The sequence below is a fragment of the Anser brachyrhynchus genome, assembly GCF_964034855.1.
Source record: "Anser brachyrhynchus genome assembly, chromosome: 1".
In the NCBI taxonomy this organism is placed as follows: domain Eukaryota; kingdom Metazoa; phylum Chordata; class Aves; order Anseriformes; family Anatidae; genus Anser; species Anser brachyrhynchus.
Genome location: NC_137694.1, coordinates 22,123,203 through 22,138,785, shown reverse-complemented (window position 1 = coordinate 22,138,785; position 15,583 = coordinate 22,123,203). Strand labels below are relative to the sequence as shown.

At 42.8% G+C, this 15,583-nt stretch overlaps 1 protein-coding gene across 9 annotated transcripts in view; it reads left to right on the top strand.

Annotated features, from left to right (window-relative positions):
• The window catches only part of PLXNB2 (plexin B2), a 259,864-nt gene that overhangs the window by 147,184 nt on the left and 97,097 nt on the right, over nucleotides 1-15,583 (top strand). The gene's annotated exons all lie outside the window — the stretch shown is intronic.

The following is a 15,583-nucleotide window of genomic DNA, read 5'->3' as shown; positions in this document are numbered from 1 at the left end:
CTCAACATTAGTTATGTAAAATGTGTGCACCGGCACCATAAATAGCCTGGTTCGAACACGCTTTTGAAGGGTGAGGACCATGTCACGTCACGTGCTCTCACTAAGCTCTGCTTGCTGGCAGGCAGGTTCCTTCTGAAAAGTCTATGGAGATCCTTTTTAAGCTTACTGGTATAAAAAGTAGTTGCTAAAAAGCAATGACCATCTCCAGAATGTCCACCTTACTTTAAAGATCCAGCTGGGTGTTGTAAAACTAATTATTGTTTATAAGGACTTGGCTCTTGTATCATGAACACTATAAATAATTCCAGGCAGCCTTTGGATAGCATGGTAAATAAGGCAGAGAGTCACACTGGATAATGAGGAGAAAAATAAATATTGAAGAGCTGCTAGTTCATTAAGTAATGTCTGTGTTATGCATGAAATGAGGCAGGGGAACGGTACAAAAAGTCTCATCATAGGGACTATCGGAAACAATTCACATAAGGAACTTCATTTCTAGTATTTTCTTGCTTTTAGAATTTAGCTTTGCAGTGTTACAGAAATAATAAGACACTGTTATCAGTACCTTCCTAAGTTCTTCTACATTCCTAAGTTCCTTTAAGTAGCAAATTTTGAGTGACAATCAGTCAGGCTGAGACCCCAGAATCACCTGTGAGACCTGTCTTTAGATCTGTAGGACTGAAGCTGCTGAAGCGCCGGGTAACATTTCTTCAGCATCTTCTGTGCATCGTGAGCATCAGGTGAGAATGAGATGTGCACGTTGCAAAACGCTCTGGTAGAAATTTTCTGTTTTCACCCCAAAACCCAAGTCTCTAATTGGAGTTTGGGGGAAGTAGGCAGGAGTTACATCTATCTTCACACTTGTGCTTTCTGAGATCTCTTTCAGTACCTGTTGCCTGTCTTTTTTTTTTTTTTTTCCTTTCCCTTTGGCTCTGTCATCTTTGTGTTACCTGGCTGACAAAAAACTGCGGCAGATCAAGGAAAGAGGATCTCCCGTGCTGCCACCACAAGTAGCTTGTGACACCAGGTCAGGCTGTAACTACTGGTGGCAGCAATCACAGGAAAGCCCTGTGTAATGATCTCTCTGGGGTGTGCAGAGCAGCCTATTTGGAGACTTGTGCTTCTACTTTCCCATATGCTATCAAGCGCAATCTCTGAGTTCCCTCTAATATGAGTTCATATTCACTGGGCTATGTAAAGGCCAAATGTCATGCCTTTGCTCCTAGATCTTTGCAATGAGGGCGCCACGGTGGAAGTCCTGCCCTTATTATCGAGCACAGAGAGAATGGGAGAGAGCCGACTCCTCCGGCAGGGCTCTGCTCACTGTCTCTGGCAGCAGCGTGCATGGGTGGCACGTGTATCAGAAGCATCACATAGCTTTGGACATGTTTCGTGTCACTGACTACAGAGGAAATTGTACTGCGGTTTTGCCTATATGTTGGCACCTTTCCCTTGTGGAGAAATGAGGCCATACTTTACCAGTAGCTGCAGCACTTGGATATCTTCAGCTTCTCATATGTGTGTTGGTGACCTGCCTTGTAAGAAATACTCGTAGGTGAGGTATAAACAGGTGTTTGTTATGGGCAGTTTCCCTTCTCCCCTTGTTCAGTAACATTTGAGCTATGTCTACAGGTCTGGCTACAAGGCCCGCAGGAGAGCAGATTCTTGCAACAAAATGCAGACAACTGTTCATGTCAGTCTGTCTGTCTCATGCTTCTCCAAAATAATCTCCTGGGGAATATGTAGAAAAACAAACAGTAGATTCTTTACTATTTTGGGAGAGGGATGGAACCAAACAGGGATGGAGGGATGGAACTCCAAAACACTACCTTTTTAAGTGCAAAACAATCCTTTCTTAATTAATATTTGGCAGAGCACTTTAAAGATCAAAGTGTCAATATTAGCTAATTCTCATGACACACCTGTCAGGTAAGTAAAAATTATCTCCATTTATAGCCTAAGAAGCTGAAATAATGGCTAGCATCAGCATTTTCACAGTTGCTACCTACTTAATTTATCCAAATAACTAGTCTAATTCTCAGCGGTTCTGCATGTTCTTGTTGTTATCCTACATAATTCTTGGAGCTCCAGCGCATTCACGCTTCTGAATCTGAATGCAAGTATTTTCGGTACCGACACTTTGCACATAGCAGCTGAACCTGAGGCAGATGCCTTTTTAAAACTCAAGCACCCCTAGAAAATCTAGAGCTGGATGTTTGCTGCGCGTTGTGGGTTCGCAGGCTGGGCTCAGGCTCCTGCCCTGCCCAGCTCTCGTAGGGTAAGGCCAAAGATTGCTTGGTTCCCAGAGGAGCTGCCGCAGGCTTGAGGTGTAGCTGGGCTTGGGAGGCCCAGTTTAGGGAAGGTTTTTTTGCAGGAGGAGCGTTTAAAGAGGGAGAGGGTGCTTGAAGTGGAAATAAAAATTGCATGTGATGGCAGTTAATTTTGTTACGTCCCGCTGTTGCTGCCATTAGAAATGTAGGTTACTTTGTTATTTCTGTCATGGTTCTTTCTCCTTTTGTTACAGCATCAGCAGAGTGGTATAATTGGGCCGGAGGACAAATTTTAGCCATGCTGTTCAGCAACAACCAAAAAGGAGAGGGGATTGCGAACAACTGCTGCGTCCCCTTCAGTATGCAGTGAGACTTGTTTCCAAGTGTTGTTTTAGGTGGAGTGCTGCTGGTTTTCAAGTGCCCTGCTTTGTCCCTCCCAACAGTTTTTGTAACCTGCTTGGTGTGTCAGTAATACCCTGAATACCCCTCAAAACTCAGCGGACGGGGTCGCTTTGGTCCCGTCTGTTCTCACTCTTGCAGGAGCAGGTGGGAGCGAACAAAACAGCAGCCAAAGGCTTTCCATGGAGGGCTTTGGCACTTCGAGGAGGGGAAGGCCTAGACTACAAAAAAGGGCGTCTCAGCTGATTGCACAGCCTGGAGCAGGGTCGCACGGCTGAATTAGTGCTTGGAAGCGTCCCGCTTTCACATGCAGGGGGCTTGTTTGCCGTCTTGGCCCTGCTTAGAGTGAGAAAGTGCTGCTGCTAATAACAAGGTCCAAACCAGAGGAGGAGCAAGGGATTGAAAGCAGAAAATGATGACTAACCCTCCCGGACCCCTCCCCAGTTTCAGTCCCAACTAAACCACTTTACCTCACCAAAGCCCCGGTGGCTTTTCGTTTATAAATAACCATGTGTTTGAAATGTTAAAATATGTAGGCAGGGATTAAAGGGATGTGTGATGCTCCGGCATTAAAACAGCACAGGCGTCTTCAAGGGAATTTTGAAGGAAAATTAAAACATAGTTATTTTTGGCAAGGACTGCCGCATCCTGTGGAGATCAAGAGAAAGCAAAAAGCAGTTTACCCGACCTAGTGAAACAGAGCAGACGAGGTGGAGGTGCTAGGATAGGGCTTCACATCACTTGTTTGTGCTACTAAATTTTTAGTAATGATTTATTTTTTTAATGATTTTGAAGTTGCAGGGTTATCACAGTCTTGGGGGCATGCAGTAATGAGATTCACTGAGAAATTTCTTTTGAAGGTACCTTACCTGTACTTCTCCTCTTGTAAGTGCTGGTGAATACAACTGCTTTGCTATCATCCACGTTGTAACAGATTTCTTCCTTCTCATAATCCACCAGCTAAGAGATGCATGGACTCCCGTAACACTGAACTCCACTAAAGCACAGCCCATGGGGTGTCATAGAAGAAGCAGGTTCTGGTGCCCTTTTGGGGAACACAGGAATGAGAATATTGGTTTTGTTCGACAACTGAAATCAAGAATTGTCCCTGTTTGGAAAAAGAAACATGCTGTGAGCTTAGGCAGGGGGAACTGTTGCAAATCAGTTGTCAGCATTGATTCTAGCATTGATTCTGGACTCTGTATGTCATTTACAGTGTCATTCTCAGACGCTACATTAGTTTTGTCTCCATAAACCTCTGATTCTGGGCCAACGTGAGCCCTTTCCTGTGGCTGCTGTTGGTGGAGTTGGTGAAATCAGCTCCTTTACCCTCCTTCTTTTGAAATTTAGGTGAGTGAACAAGCACTAAGGGCGCCGTTTGCTACTTTTCTTACTGTCAATATCGCTGCCATTGTCTGCTTGCTGGTACAGAGCAAGCATCTGAATGCTGTGCCTGTGGTGACTCTGCAATTGCTAATACATGAACAATTTTAGGACTCCCCAGTCACTTCAGGTCTAATTAATTTTTGACTCCACTGAGCCTGCAGAACCTGGGAGCAGGGCTCTGAGGGGGGGTCTCTGTGCTGCTCCCCCCAAGCCAGCTGCCCCATGGCTCTCTTCTGCCCTGCGGGCTGTAGCAGTGGCCTCTGCCACTCTCAGCTCCATCCATGGGGATTTCAGCCCATGACTTTCAGCCCAGGGCTGCAAAAGCTCTTTTGAAGCCCTCTTCTGCTGATCCCTTGGGTTTGGAGCAGGAACACCCTGGCTGCCAGGAGGTTATGGGACTCCCCAGACATACAGTCTGCGTACCGTGTGCTGGAGGACTTCTGCACCATTCCCACCCTTCATCCTGCTGCTTGACAATAACAATATTGTACAAGCAGTTGTCATGTGTGAGCTGATATGTTGCTTTGCTAAATGGAGACAGTTTGCATTAACACGTTGATTTGTATGGAGTACGCCACCTCTGCTGCTCCTAACCTTTGCTGTTACTTTTGTGCTAGCAAACACGAAAAAATGCCCTGTGCTTGCAGGGTGTTACTTTCTTAATGCTGTTTGTATGAATCTATTTATAAGGCTGGCTTGTGTTCTTGTTTTGTTTTTCTCCCAGCTTTAATGCATTTAAATGTATTAGTTGAGAAAAACCTCTTTAATAATCCTTAGTTCAATTAACGTTATATTTAATTAAAGGATTTAACAAGGATAAAAGTAAGAATTAAATACTTGTCCGCTTAATTTTTTAGGGCTAAATTCAAGGCAAACCTCAGCCTTGTTTCAGTTAATACAATACATGCGAAAAACACATTTAAAAATAGTTGTTCCTTTGGACATCCAGACAGTATTCTAGTGTTTTGTTGCTGTAACACTCGATTTGATCAAGCACAATGTCACCAAGTATGACAAGAAGTAAGAATATTTAGTGTTAGATATCAAATTTCCTAGTGTCAGTCAGTAAGTCAATGACTTAGTAAACAAAAAATGATTTAGTTATCTTCCAAAGCTACACAAAATACAGTCTTGTTTATCCTTGCTGGTTTTACTTAAAATGACATCAGTTGAATTTGTGACTTCTTAATGAATTGTAGTGAGCTACAGTTCCTGGGAACTTCTGAGTTTGCGAAACATCGTAACTCCAGTGTTTATACACAGCCAGTATTTTCTTGAAAATGTGGCTGGAAGTTTCAAGACCACTAAAGGGACCTGACACACTTTGCTTCAAAGCTAGGCCTGTGTGTTCAAAAAGCATGGTTTTTAGAGTTTGCTCTTTGAACCTGGAGGAGGGATGATGGTACTGGTTGCTCTAAGGTGTGCATAGCTTTGAGAAGTCTGGCTGGTTATTTTTCATATATAAGCACAGAGCTGTGTTTAACTTTATTTCTAAAAAAAAAAATAAAAAAATTTGCTCCTCCTGTGGAAGCAATGACTTAATGAACCATGGTATCCATTATGGGTGTTGTTACAGGGATTTTTACTCTTGACACCCTCTTCTTATTCTCCTTTCTGCTGAAATCCTCTGACCACATGGATCTGGGGACATCACAGGGAGTGCTGGGGGTCTCTCACTGAGAACAGAAAGCTGGCTCATGGCTTTGACTTCAGCATCCTCCCCATCAGTTCCACATCCAAACATCTCCACCATTGGCTGCTGCACATTTGGCTGTTCAGGGTACTCATCGTGGAAAAAAAGGGGTCACAATCCTGTTTCTGTCATAACAAGCAAAAACATACATTAGAACCATTGTCAGGGACGGTGGAGTGTCCTTAGAAAGCCTGAGCTATATATTTCATACAGGAGAAACCTGTACGGGCTAGTTTGGTGTGTGCTCTGGTTGCCAGTGCTGGCATTGCTTGCCAATGCCTCACCAGAAGTATCCAGACATGGAGTGACTGCAGAGAGGTCTGTGGGGTCCCAAAGCCAAGAAGATCCTGTTCCAAAGTGCTGGGAGGGCAAGGGGCATGTGTTCAGCAACCCAGGGGTAAGCTGATTTGTTGCATTCCCAGGTTTTTCATACCCTTGGGTGAACTGAGATCAGGCCATCCATCCGTATGTGATTTTTTCAGTTGATTGACTTGAAAGATATATTGGGTAACATTTGTTTATAGTGGCCCAAGCTGCAGGATATGGATTTTATCTGGTGTATAAATATTTGTGGGGCTACCCTGGGTTTGCTTTGCAGGATGTGTATGTTTCCTTCTTGAGCTGCGCCACATGGGAACCTTCTACCTGTTTGCATGATTGCAGATGTTGCCTAAAGGAGCTCTGCACAAAGAAGTTAACTCTCCTAAGAGAGATATATGTGTGCAAAGCTTTTACAGCTGGGGGGCAAGCTATGCTGAGAGAAATGGTTCTTTGAAAATATGTCTTTGAAGTGTGTATAAGACCGGGAGGAAAAGAAGTATATGATGTAGACTGGGGATGGAAACCAATAACTAAACAAAGGAAAATGTTCCAATACATCTCGTTTTCATGACTTGAGCAAAAATTGAATATACTAACATATTATTGTAAGCAAATGTGGTACCCTGCAAATTGTCATCCTATACCAACGCAGTCATTTATTCTCATGAAAGAAGAATGAGCAGAGATAATATCCTCTCCCTGCAAGCCTGCCTGTTTTCTCTGACAAGGTGAGAGACTGCATTTCTTTTTCCAGCTCTAGGACACCTACTGAAGTTACATTACTTGAATTGTGTCAGGACATGTTTACACTGTCACTTCACTGGGTACCGATCCACAGTGCTGCTGCACAGGATTATTTGGTTCTCCTGTCTCCCCTAGCTGCTTGTTTCTGCCACTTCCATGGGTGGCATAGGCGTGGGTGCAACCAAACCTCAAGTCTGAGCGGGGAGCTGAAAACCAACCTGAGAAGGAGCTGAAAAATGGGAAGTTTCTGCTGGAGCAGCTCCGTGAGTGTGTTCACACCTCCTCTTGCTTTCCAGTACCAGCACAAAGCAGAGACATTCCCTTCAGAGCAATGCCTGCTGCATTTAGAGGCAACATAGCTTCTTTTTGGTGATGAACAAGGTATCCACTGTTCTGCCCAGATGTTCAGCAAAGGATAACGTTTACCCAGGATCTTTCTTTGAACTGAATGGCAGGACAGCCTGGGAAGGGCAGGGCAAGCTGCTTGCTGTCTGATTCACTAGATAAAACTGAAACTCTGACCTTGTGGGACAGTAGAGGAAAAAGGAGGTGTTCCAAGTGAGGTATTAGGCATGCTGTGATCTTCCTCTTGCATCTCCTGAACAGCTGACAGGAGCCTTGCCTGTGACTGCAGTCGCTGAATAACTGGGGAGAGGAAAGGAAAGAGAAGGCGGGGACAGGTTTAATGTTTTGTGATAGATGACTTTGAGGCAAGCATCTCTGCAACGATGCTTTTCGTCGTGTTCTGCCAACTCCTTTACTGAAGCTGAACTACATTTATTGTCTTTGGCATTTCTAATACATCTAACGTTCTTGGACAAGGTAAATATCTGACAGCCCCTGTGTAGTTAATTCGTCCCCACGCTTTAAAGAGTTGTGGTATCCGTGTAAAATATTGTCATATACGAGTAGTGGGTGGCATAGTGCATGCTGTTACAATAAGGAAAGCAGAGCTTTTTCAGTATATTCTCTCAGCAGATGCACATTAAACCTTACCACTAGTTTTTCTAGAAGTGGCTGGAATTGCACAAGGGTCTCTGTTTTTTCCATTCGCCAACCCCATAAAATGCGTAAGCATCTAAGAGATGGAAATTAGTACAAATTGATGTCATAAGTGTAAATTTTATTAAAATCCTTGTCTGTCAGTGTGTGAGTGATGCTGATAAATTAGATTACCAAATGATTTTGTTCACGACAAGTTTGTTTTCATTATGGGTGAAATATGCAAAATAATATCTAAATAAAGACTAAGTTAAGCTGTTAAATGCTGCTTCCGGGAGTAATCAGACATTTTCTGGCTTGTGCTTTGATTTGAAGGCTGTCTGTCAGCCTTCATCTTTATTCGTGGTAAATAAAACCTCTTCCCTGAAGGGATCAAGGTATGAGAGAGTAAGAACCTTAATATTATGCCTACCGCAATCAGTGATTTTGTAGGGATCTCGTTAAAGTTCAAGTTCTTTACCTGCAAGGGAGCAGAAATACCAGTATATGCAGCAAATACATCAGACACCGTTAAAGGAGATCGAGAATGCTTATGTCCAAAAGCTGTAGCACTCCTCGTCAGGAGTCAACAGCTTGCAAACTCTCTGTAAAAGTAAAAGCATATGGAAAAAAAAGGGACACAAGTGTTCCAGAAGCTGTTTAAAGAAAAGGCAGCCAGCTACAGTCAGTAGAGAGAAACCGGCTCAGCACAGCCTGCTAGCTCAGTGGTGGCATTTATGATGTCTGTGGACAGCAGCATTAAGTAGTGGATTTTCTTGGAGTAACGGCTTTTGGTTCGCCTTCTCGCCTGGAGGCTCTGCTGATTTCTGGTAAGGACTGGGGTCCTTACCAGCACCTTTTGGGAGAGAAGAAGCCTAAGATAAGATGATAAATGCTGAAGATGATGGTAAGATCTCTCCCTCAGTCCTTCCTCCAGCCAGCAGCTCTTAGTCATTTGCTAATTTGAAAACCAGGCAGGTGACAGTCTGGGGAAGCACAGAGAATTCATTTGATGACTGGATAGCAAAGCAAAACTAATGGAGGGACTAGCGTTAAGAAAGGCACATGTATTAAGACGGTGTTGTGCACTGTACAAATGGTCATTGACGAATGTCCATATAAATGAGTGTCCTGTTCATATATAAATGGATGTTTGTTCTGCATGGCCCTTTCTATGCTCACCGTCAATAGGACTGTGAGAATGGGAATATACTAAAGAAACCAAACTTTCCAGAACACCTTCCGTGGTGATGAGGGTCAGTACAACACACCAGCAGGGCACCAGGCACAAACCGACGGACAGAAGGTGAAGTGCTGCCTGCAGCCGTAAGTGACAGACTACACACCAAATTTCGGTGAGTGGGGACACAACAAGGCTGTTAAGTGGTTAGAACTGTAGCAACCCGTAAAGACTCGGTGAAAGTCGAAGTGGATCTGACTGAAAAGCTCCATGCTCATTCCGGAGGAGGCAGCTTGTCATAATGTGATTATGGATATACATGAAGATCTCATAGATGATGACATGTCCATTGTAACAGTAATAAGAGGTCCAGGTAGGAACAAAAAGAATACTGCATATTCTGTGAAAAGAAACCGCTGTACGCAAGTGGCAGAACATCAACCTATGTAGGATTAACTCAAAGCTCTTTAGTGCACAAAAGTGCCTGGCAGTGTCTGATAATAAGCTCTGGCTGAAACATGCTGCCTAATAGCAAAACATTGATTGACTCTCATTTAGTATTATTTCTGGACTGTGGCGTATCTGACGTGGCCCAGATTTTGAGTGACTCCTCGTACTGGTTTGTTTCTTTGTGAATGGCCACCGTATCACAGCACCTGGCCAGATCATGCTTTTGTGTGCTAGGAGTGAAAGGACCATACAACAGGTTTCTCGACTATATATTGAGATCATACATCACTTGACAGAGTGTTGCTTTCATGTTCAGACAAATCTAATACTCTTTTGTTGAGAATGCATTAACAGAGTGTAACTGGCATAAGAACCAACAGATGACATAAACCATTTGGTGAGAATTTAAATTGCTCAAATACTTGGGAGTTTTTTCTATTAACTGTTTTCATGGAATAACGAAAAGGAATGTTGACCAAAATCTGACATTTACTTTTTATCTAGTAAATGTTGCTGCTGTACAGTCTTACATTATTAAATACATCTATATCTTTTTAGCTGCTTAGTTATCCCTTGTCCTGTCATTACTGCACAAATAAGGATTTTGTAGTACAGAGGCTGAGAATTTGCTCAGTGCCAAATAGTGATCCACCAGATAAGACAGGGCTAGCAATTCTTGGCTTTATTCAATAGACTGTCCTAGTTTAGAGTTTGGACTGTGACGACTGTGCTTCTTTCCTCCAGACCTCTAAATTCTAAACACATCTATTTTCTGAAAGCTTTCATGTGGAAGTATTTATATAGGTTATCATACATAATTTCCCTGTTGCCTTTGCTTGGGTGTCATTTCTTTGTCCTGCTTTGGTTCCCTCTGAATTTTGAGCGGAGCTCTCTGGGGATCAGCGTGCTGGAGATCGCCATGGCAACCCTCAGAAAAATGCACACCGCAGGCTCAAGGCTTCGTGGCTCTTATCCTGCAAGAGCTCTGATGATCTCTGGACTTCTGGGCTTACTGGGGGAGCTGCAAGAGGGACACAGTAGGCAAATGAGAGCTGCGTGTACCTTGCCTATTAAAAACGTTTCCTGTGTAATTTGAGGAACTCTGGATATTGTTCGCTGATATACAGCCCTAGCATCCAGCATTTTCATAGCTTACTGCTGAGATTTCCATTTGCAGACTGTAAACCCTTGTTTTTATTCCACATAATTCTAATATTAGTCTCCTACATCTTAGCTCTCCCCATTTTCACTCAAGACTACTGTGGGAGCCATTGCAAAGGCAAAGACTGTTATCCTGGTAAAAGCTTAGAGATAGTTGGTGATAAAACATGTCATAAAGATTATGATGCAGAGTTTAAAAGAGGTGAATGTTTGTATCCCTGCTGTTCCCAAATCTTTTTTTTTTCCTCATGAAAACATTCAAGGCAGAGTTGTTTCATAGACGAGTATTTCATGGCTCTGGTTGTGAGAGCATGGGTTTTCTACAGCAGCAGGAAATAACTGAAGCTGGATAAAACTGTATTGCCATCTGAGACAAGAAATAAGGGCTCCAGGTTATACTCTCATATGGGGTGTGTGACATCGGAGTTTTGTTTTATAGTACCGAATTAAGAAGTACAGCATATCCCAGTACATGTAGTGTTTTTTCTTGTATGGTTGTTTGTTTTTGTGGGTTTTTTTAGTACTATCTCATCCCACCAGACATAAGGCTAGACCAACAGAAGGATGTGGGCTTGTAATGCTCAGAGCAGTGATTAATTCAAGTGTAATCAGCAGCCTCAGATAAGGTGCCTTCACTTCCAGTTCCTACATGGGTTCTTGCAAAGGCTGAGCTAGATCTTGGAGGTCTTTTCCAACCTGAATGATTCTATGATTCTGTGGGGTGTTCTAAGCCCATCAGGGCATGATTCACGAACAACCAGGATGCAAAGCAGGAATGCCCAAGATAGTTAGCAAGGAATGCCTAGGAGAAAAATGTATTTGAACTCTTTCTTTTTAGGGATTTTCCCAATCCCATTCTTGGATGCATAGAGACACATGCAACAAAATTTTCACTACCTGGACCCTTGAACAATCAGATCTCCTGTGTTGTTCTTTAGGATAAAAATGGAGCAAGGCTCATTCTCTCTTCTTTTTAAATATCTTGGACAAGGAATATGGTGCTGATGATAGTGCCCTTCCCTTTACATCCATTGTGAAGAAGTGTGGTGTTTGAGTTCATTGCATTCCTCAGCCTGAGAAAGAAGGAAAAGAGAAAGAAGGGGGAAGAGATGAGATCTGGTTCTTATTCTGAACATGGATTAAATGCTCTGCCTTAATCACCGGGTAAAATGCACAAGCTGGTCCTGCACCAGGGAGCCCAGATCAATGCCCTAAGAGTCAGGTATCCCTCTGTCTGTTCCTATATGTAGCACTGTTTCTTGTACAGCACTGGGTGTTCTTTAAACGAGATGATCAAGGAGCCCCCTTTGGCACAAAGACATCTGGTAGCAAAGCATTAGAGAGATGGGTGCAGATGGGTGCACTCAACAGCCTGAACCTGAGATTTCCCAATTCCTAAAAAAGCGTTCTAGCTACAGAGCTACTGTACAAACACGGCAGCGTTATCAGCATGTTCTCTGTCTTCCACTCCCTCCTGCCACAGGTTTGCATTTCTTTCTTAATGGAGGTGGCTCTGGCTTCTAAGTGCAGCGATCCCCACTGCTGTGTTTAAGTGCTCTAAATCCTGGATTGAGCTTCTAGGGGAGATGAATATAATAGTGTTTAGTCTGAGGTTCCCAGACAGCCTTGAGCATGAGAAAAAGAGCAGAGCTGCTGAGTCCTGACAAGGAGAAGGTAGTTCAGTTTCTGCAAGATCCAGAATTTTGGGGAATTTCATTGGAAAAAAAAACACAGAAACTAACGGTATGCATAGGCAGAAGTTATGAGAACAGCTCTGGTATGACGAATAAACCTTAGGAATGCTGCTTTCATTTTTTGCAGTTAAAGGGCTTCGAATGGTTTATTTCAACATGCAACCATTAACATGGAATAAATTAGCCAATTTCCTTCCAAGGGCAATTAATTAAACTCATGCATGCCTCTTTGAAAGAAGCTGTAAAATTATAAGCTATGCCACATATTTTAACCCATTTATAGACAGTAAAACTGCGGCAGATTAAGGGGTGTTGAAATGTTCCTCTAAGTGCTGTCCAAAGAATACAGCACTCTGTAAGAGACTCACAGAAGAGAAGCAAAGTTCATGGGTTATTTTAACTTCCTGTTTGTCTCTATTTAAAGTTCATATTTTAAAACCAGGACTGAAAAGCATATTCCTGCACTTTTGAAGACTCTGATTCCCAACATTTTATCTAGACATGACTTTTTAAAACTTAATGTTAGAAAAAAAAAAAGTATTTATTGGTGGTGGTTCGATGCAACCACTAATTACAAATGCAATTGGCAGGACTATCATAAGTCAAAAAATGTTTTACCTGAGCCCTTTGTGTTGTTGGTTTGTTTTGTTGTTTTTTTTTTTTACTGTAAGTTTAAGACAAAAATGTGAAGGTTATGTGGGTCACCTCTCTGCCAGAATGCACAATGTAAACAGGATAAAATAACTGGGAGTTTGTGGAATCTCAGCGTGAGCAAAGTTTTAAGTGCTGACTTCTTACTACAACTTCCAACATCAGCATTAATTAAATCCAGTGTATTTATTTTCCTTTGCCATTATCACTAAAATAAGCTTGTTTACATTTTTGAGCAAGTTAATGGCATACTTAGTGCTTACTTGTACTAGGCAGAAACAAGCCAGCAGAGAAACAACCTGCTTCTATCACCTCTAAAGCACAATTACTATGAAATGACTAGAATAGTGGTGAGACAAGTGATGATCTATGGAAGAGTTTCTTCTAGATGAGAAAGTGAGAAGTTTAGCTCAAAGTGGCTGGGCTTCTGAATATTCTCCTGTGCTGAGATGCATAACTCTCTTGAGATACTCTATAGTAGATTCTGTCAGTCCCTGAGGGCTCTGCAGGGAAAGAAGGGCAAATATATCTTGAGAATCTTTCCTAGAAAAACAGCTTTTGGTCTTGATCAGGATTAATACCCAGCATTGTTTGTTACAAGTCTGTTTGTTCCTAAAAATGTAAATGTCTTACTTATCCTTGAGGTTCTTGTACTCATTTGAATGTGTCTCAACTTTGATGTGGAAAAGCAATTTCTGCCGTGGCTAAAACGTTATGTGGAAAAATACATTTTACTACTTACATAGTTAAAGAATTCTTCAATTTGGCCCCATTTCTCTACCTCAGCCTCATTGTTTCTAATGATGCTTTCACCTGGAAAATCCAGGCCTCGAAGAGAATAATGCAGTAGGTAACACTTTTAATCAGTATAGGAAATATGAAACAGCAGGGAATAAATTTCCAACTGTGCAGACAAGGAAAAAAAAGGAAAAAATGTGAAAGCTGTTTTTTCATTTCTTTCCCCTTAGATTGGTCCTACCCGTGGGGCTTTTATGGTGCCACAGTTGCATACTTATCAATAATTGTTTCCTAATTCTGCTCCGTTTCTACGCTGAAGTAGTATAAAATGTCAAGCTCCATGCAGCCAGTCAATTTTCAGGATCCCATGTGGACAACAGAAACCAGTGTGCTGTTAGTAATCTCTTAAAAGGATAATTTTCCTCCTGTATCGATGTTTAATTGGATGGAATCTCAAATCTTAACAGTACCTACGCCGCTTGAATAGCCTTCTCTTTGAGGTATGAAAATGGAGAGGGAAGGACCACTCATTTGACAAGGGAGCTTCTGTCTAATTAATCGAAACCATGAGTGGGAAAAAAAAACAAAACAAATCATAAAAAGTTTACTGAAATCATTTCAAGAGTCACAATTGGATGCCTCCTCTCAGCAGCTGTCCACGTACACCACGACGTTGTTCAATGGTGAGTAAACTGACCTCATGTCTGGGGGAGCTTCTTGCTGACAGGCGTTTTGGCAGGGGAGAAGGCCGCAGCAGTTGCCTGTAACTCACTGGCATGGTGGCTTTGACTGTAGATTTTGGAAGAGGGCCACATCCCTCTGCCTTCCACCATACCTACCATGGCTGCTTCGGCATCGTGACAGGACGATATCGTGACCCAAAACTCAGAGTTGTGGCAAGCTGCATGAGGGCCTGCACCCGGCTGCACCCAGTGGCTGCGGAACTGCGTGCAGCAGTTTCCTTCTTTTCCTTGTTCATTATTATTTTTTATTTTACTTCATTATTATTTTTTAGCATGTTTGCATTCCAAAAAAAAAAAAAAAGAAGGGGAAGGGAGGATTCGTAAAAAGATGAAGGCTGTTGCAGGGAGGATTGGGGCCCTGGGGGCAGATGGGAGGCCGGGCCGTGCAGGGGGCACCGAGGGGCAGCCAGCACCAGCCTGGTGAAGGGCCGGGAGTGAGCAGGAGAGGTGGAGCGTCTGTGCCGTGCTCAGGGAGCTTATTAGGAATGAGAAGCATCATTCAAAAAGCTGGTGTCCTGCCCTAATAAAGAAAATTAGGAGAGATCTTTAACTCTGGCAGATTGAATTTAAAAGATTGAGTGCACTTAGGGAGGCTTAAAAAGGCATTTGAAGAGTGACTTACTGGAGTAAGCAAAACTAATGCTAAGGCCTCCTTTAAACACATCGGGAACAAAATGCTCAGCACAGGGCCAACGGAGGGCTGGGATTTGGAAGGACACTCGGAGAGGATGAGGCCATCACAAATATTTCATTCATTTTTGCTGCATCCTGTTCCTTCTGGAAGAGGTCAGGGAGCTTTTCACGTTGAAGACCTTAGGGTGGGTGGGAGGGGGGAACAGTGGCACAGGATCAGTTGGGAGCCTGTTTGAGTTAGAAATGCCCTAGATCTCATGTTTATATGGGAAAAAGATGAGACTTTAAATAGGCTAAAAGGAAGTGTCTTTTAGTCCCCGGATCCACACAGAAGAGCTTAGACCATTTTGCCACTGGGCAAATTTTGTCATTGGGCTCTGGTATCAAGTCTGTACCATGTACTAGTGTAGTGTTTCTAGTAATTGTCATGTAGTCATTAGGAAGTGACTTATTTCTAACTTATCTCATCCTCTTATTCACTGTCCCCTCTCTTTCTACTTTGTCTTCCATTAAAAAAAAGTCCCTGGCAAAGAAGTGGA